The sequence below is a fragment of the Sabethes cyaneus genome, chromosome 3, assembly GCF_943734655.1.
Source record: "Sabethes cyaneus chromosome 3, idSabCyanKW18_F2, whole genome shotgun sequence".
Taxonomy (NCBI): Eukaryota; Metazoa; Arthropoda; class Insecta; order Diptera; family Culicidae; genus Sabethes; species Sabethes cyaneus.
In genome coordinates, this window is record NC_071355.1 from 215,496,060 (window position 1) to 215,502,124 (window position 6,065).

Sequence of the window (6,065 nt, forward strand, 5' to 3'; positions counted from 1 at the left end):
CTCTATCTTTATCGCTGTTAGTTTTTCTGAGAATAATTCCATGCTGAAGTCACTTGGCATCGAACGACGTGATTCTAGTAACTCACATCCGCTCCGAATCCTTTATAAACGACCTAACTAGTTAAAAAGATTTTAGGCGTTATTGAAATTGAGACGCATTTTCAACTGGATCAACCGAGTGCCATGTTTTGATTTCAACAAACAGATGGTACGCAGAAATGAATAGGGGGAAAATATGATAGTAATGAAATTTTGTAAGTGCGCAATCAATTTCTCTTCTGAGTCTGATGTTTTGTCAGTTTTACTGAACTGAGCTATCATCAAGATAAGTATGTGAATTTTCATTTAAATTAGTCAATATTATTTCGAAATTTTGGTATTTTTAACGTTGGCAATCGCTAGAAACTACTTTTTACCATCTTTCTGGAAGCTCATAAATTTCGTATCGGAAATGAGGTTGGCTTTCCTAGGCCAAGAATGTGTCAAACAAATTTGTTTTCTCATGCTCGGATGCCGGATAAGAATATTTGAATCGATCGCAATGAATCGTAATCGAACGGCACCAACATTTGTGAATGTGGCTGGCAGAACAAAACTTCCCAGTCACTATTCCCAAATAATTTTTGACCTGTAGGGTAATCAACCAAAGTGCAGTTGTACATAATTTGGTGACTTCCATTTGATTTTGCTGCATGTGTCCTAATATTGTACAATCAAGTCTCTTTTTACACGTAGTAGTAGTAGTAGTAGTAGTAGTAGTAGTAGTAGTAGTAGTAGTAGTAGTAGTAGTAGTAGTAGTAGTAGTAGTAGTAGTAGTAGTAGTAGTAGTAGTAGTAGTAGTAGTAGTAGTAGTAGTAGTAGTAGTAGTAGTAGTAGTAGTAGTAGTAGTAGTAGTAGTAGTAGTAGTAGTAGTAGTAGTAGTAGTAGTAGTAGTAGTAGTAGTAGTAGTAGTAGTAGTAGTAGTAGTAGTAGTAGTAGTAGTAGTAGTAGTAGTAGTAGTAGTAGTAGTAGTAGTAGTAGTAGTAGTAGTAGTAGTAGTAGTAGTAGTAGTAGTAGTAGTAGTAGTAGTAGTAGTAGTAGTAGTAGTAGTAGTAGTAGTAGTAGTAGTAGTAGTAGTAGTAGTAGTAGTAGTAGTAGTAGTAGTAGTAGTAGTAGTAGTAGTAGTAGTAGTAGTAGTAGTAGTAGTAGTAGTAGTAGTAGTAGTAGTAGTAGTAGTAGTAGTAGTAGTAGTAGTAGTAGTAGTAGTAGTAGTAGTAGTAGTAGTAGTAGTAGTAGTAGTAGTAGTAGTAGTAGTAGTAGTAGTAGTAGTAGTAGTAGTAGTAGTAGTAGTAGTAGTAGTAGTAGTAGTAGTAGTAGTAGTAGTAGTAGTAGTAGTAGTAGTAGTAGTAGTAGTAGTAGTAGTAGTAGTAGTAGTAGTAGTAGTAGTAGTAGTAGTAGTAGTAGTAGTAGTAGTAGTAGTAGTAGTAGTAGTAGTAGTAGTAGTAGTAGTAGTAGTAGTAGTAGTAGTAGTAGTAGTAGTAGTAGTAGTAGTAGTAGTAGTAGTAGTAGTAGTAGTAGTAGTAGTAGTAGTAGTAGTAGTAGTAGTAGTAGTAGTAGTAGTAGTAGTAGTAGTAGTAGTAGTAGTAGTAGTAGTAGTAGTAGTAGTAGTAGTAGTAGTAGTAGTAGTAGTAGTAGTAGTAGTAGTAGTAGTAGTAGTAGTAGTAGTAGTAGTAGTAGTAGTAGTAGTAGTAGTAGTAGTAGTAGTAGTAGTAGTAGTAGTAGTAGTAGTAGTAGTAGTAGTAGTAGTAGTAGTAGTAGTAGTAGTAGTAGTAGTAGTAGTAGTAGTAGTAGTAGTAGTCCGTTTTTCTTTAATGTGGTTTCCAATAGGATAACGAATTCTAGTGTATTTTGCATGAAAAGGGTTCACTAATGGCGTCATATCGCATTGTTAACCATAAAATGGACCCTAACTTGTTGAAAATGTCGAGTTTAACAATTCTTTTACTTAAGGTTATTTAGCTTAACCCTCTAACGGGCAACATCGTAAAAGCGATGCGATCATGCAAATCACTACCTTGGCATAAAAGTACACTCAAAAGAAACTCGAGTGTTGATTTTCATTGAAAAATATCTGAATTGAAAAATATTGAAAAATATCTGGAGGACCGTCAGGTATGAAAAAGTCCAATTTCTCTTTTTTGTTTTTAATACCTAACGCTCTACCCAAATATTTTTTCAGTTCAAATTTATCACAAAATTGAAATAAAGCATTTATAGACAACATTTGTGGTAGAACATTTTGTGCTAGATGTTCTTTTTCCTCAAAAGTAAAAAAGGGAATACAGTAATGTTCCGATTTAGTCAGCCCCGTGTTGAATTTTGGGCTGACAAAATGGGGAAACTTCAAAATTCAAGACTTAAGACCTTGCAATATCGAAGACTTCTACTAGAAATTTTAGTTTTAGGTTTATGGAACCTTTGGAAGACTTTCTTAAAATTAAAAGTTCTATCATCCAGCGGAATTAAAATTTTGATTAATCCCCCTAAAAGTGCAATAAAATAATTATTTTTCTTCAGTTTCAATATAACACATTGATGTGTTTTGTAAAGTTTCACAGCATATTCTTACAAGAAATTTTGCCTAAAATAGTAACCTTCCATTTCTTCAGCAAATATAGAAAAATCCTATTTGTTATAAATGAGAAATCGTTAAAATCAGTTTTTCTATTTTAGCTGTTTTTGTAGTTGTTGTATGACTTTTTTGTGTTTTACAAAGTTGTATAAATAGTAAAAATACACAACATTGCTGGAAATAGTATACCTCTATCTTTACTTGTTTAGGAACTATGGAACTTTTTCTATAAAAAATACCCTAATTTTGACCCCGGATTACTCGCAAGAAGCATGGGCGTAGCCAGAAAAGTTCTTGGGGGGGGGGGGGGGGTTTACCAAAACAAATCTGACATAGCCTAACCGTAAGCAGCTTATTCAGGAAATGGAGTATTATTTTCAGTTAAAAACTATTTTGGTTGAAATTGAGTGTTCTGCATCAGACAAATGCCGCTTAGTTGGTTTCGAGGTACGATGCTGGTCTAACAAACCAGTCATCGCATGTTCGAATCTCGGCTAGGCGGTGCTGCTAGATAGAGTCAGTAGGATTTTTGTACTAACTCGGTAACTGTCCTGTACTGTAGTAGCCGACTGCGAAGTCTGTCGATGAAGAGGGATCAAGTCTTAGAAAGGACGTTTAATCCCACGGCTTTGCTTTGCTCATCACAAAAAATCAAATTGAAATAACAGAGTTAAAGTTATGGCTTCCCAGCTGGCATTGAGGTACGTAGTATGTTCGAATCTCGGCTGGAAGAGGCTGTTAAAATCCATAGAACTGAGTCTCTTCAAAATGCAGCGAGAGTGCTGAAGAACAACTTATGCTGTATGAATCTCAACATCGCTCGAAAGGTGATCTAACGATCAGATTTCGAAAAGAGAGGTATGATTCTCAGTAAATGTAGCAAACTTCTTGGCTAAGCAGATGACTTTGCCAGGTGGCTAAGCAGGTGACAGAAACTTTGCCACGACGAAGGCCATCTGGTTGGTGTTAAATCAGACCGGACAAAGTCGCAAAATTTAAAATAATAAGTTAATGACAGCAAACGATTAAGAATTTCGTAAGCTACATTTTACTCTAATAAGATCAAACAAACGTTGCAAACAGCCAGAGATTTGAAATGGTTTCGAACGATCGATAGCTTTATACTACACAGCAGCAGCAAACTTTCACTTCGTTTTTCACGAAATCAGATTTTTGTCACTTGGTTCGGTCTGACTTAGCACCGACCATCTGTGCTAGACTGACGGCGGAGCCTAGCAGGATTGGGCTTTAAATCAACGCGTCGAATACCTAATACATGAATGATAATAGCTCAAATGATCGCTGTTAAGTCAGACCGAGCCAAGTGACAAAAATCTTATTTCGAGAAAAATGCGTTCAAAGTTTGCTGCTCTGTATGGTTTGTAGCTATCAATTGTTCGAAATCATCTCATAACACTTACTGTTTGCACCATTTATGTAGTCTTATTAGAGTAAAATGTAGTTTAGAAAATTCTTGAACGTTTGCTGTCATAAACTCATTCTTTTAAATTTTGCGATTTAGTCTGGTCTGATTCAACGCGGACCAAATGAGACGAACGTGCTTTTTTCGCGAACGGTAATCGTTGACGGCGACGAACCAGAAGTCGTAGATGAGCTCGTGTATGTGAGATCGCTGGTAGCCACGGATAACAATACAAAAAAGGAGATCCAGCGGCATATTCAAGCAGGACAACGGGCCTACTTTGAGCTTCGCCAAACGCTGCGCAAAGCCACCTTAGGAACCTGACAATGTACAAACCCCCTATTAGACCGATAGACCATGCTCACGGAGGACTTACGCGCCTTTACGGACGACATTTGACGAAGTACAAGCTGAAAGCGAAGAGTAGCGGAGGTGCATGAATCAAGGGCAACATACACTGCTCGGGAAGGTTACCAACGTACATTTGGCGAAAGTCAGTAAACTACAGTGAACCAGTCACGTCGTAAGGAAAATGGTTCTATACAACAACCCCACCGACACTGGCACAGAGCGACTCAACGTGCGAGATGGCTCGTCCAGGTCTAAAGCGACATTTTTTTATTTTTTAAGTAAAAAACTGCGACTTTAGAGATACCTGGAAAATGGGCGACGAGTAACCCAAGATCGCATTAAATGGGGCTTAAAACAGCACAAACCACCCCGGCTCTAAGTTCACGACGCCGACGGGGATCGTACAATCAGCCCCGTACATTTTCCTGTGCTCTAAGCAACAGCTGGCTGTGAAAATTCAAGCTTAAAAGTATAACAAATTTTCTCCTGGGGGAGGGTTTGAACCCCCAAACCCCCCCCCCCCGTCGCTACGCCCTTGGCAAGAAGGCATCATTTTATTCAGAAAACAATACCCAGAGAATCAGAATAGTTTCAAGCAGGCTGGAAAGTTTTATAAATCATGTTTAAAAGCACAAAAGTTAAACAAAATATATCGGCTGACAAAATCGGGATAAAAAGCTGATAAAATCGGGAGCTGACAAAATCTGGGGCAGACAAAATCGGAACATTACTATATTCGCACCATAATTTTTCGGAATTTTTCGGAATTTTTGTTTTTGACAAGTGATAACTTTTAAACGCATGTTGTGATATTGATATCAAAATGTCAGGAAATCTGTTCTGAACATATTTCTCATATTGTCAATTCAAGACAAATTTCGTATGTGGCTCTGGAGCTCCAAAAGCTAAGGCCGTCTACAGACGTTCTTACCCGTTAGAGCGTTAATAGAAAAGTTGCCACCGTATCTCACTCTCGTAAGATTACACTTGAGATTACATATCAAAATTATATCCAGCGAGTATAAATTTAAGGATCTAGGCAGTATTGCAGAGACTCCCACGCGAAAATTTATTTATTGGCTTGATTATTCTCTGCGTGTCCCATAGACGTTTGCAATTCAGAAATTTCAACCATCAGTTTTTCGTCGTTGCCTCCCAACTATATCCCTTCTTGCTTGATAAGCACATTTTCAATGTATTTGATAAGTTTGATTTTCATACTTCACATTGTTTTCGATCAAATAATTCACGAATATTCTAATCCATTTGGTTTTGGAGACTGGAATACGAGTGATCTTTCGCTTATGTTATTAAAGCTTTGTTACTATTACCGGCTTCGATCAATATAACAGTTTGGCTGGAGCCACCTAGTAGCAAATCAGTGAAACAACCGGGAACTGTAGCTTTCAAAGTGGTTTGAGCTTTCTAACGGTGCGGTGATCAGAAATCACGCGCCTTCGGCTCTGAAGATAAAAATTAAAAATAATCCCGCCAAATAGAAACACTCTGATTACTGTCTTTTTATATCTGTCGCTTTATTGCTTGGATATTGTAAATGGCACGTCTATACTGTTTCGAGAGTACATATTTTCCAGATATATTATTCGTTTGTTGCTCTTAGCAATTAAGAACACAGAGTTTGGTCACATGTGCTATACTAAATGTAAAACTTTTGCTGAT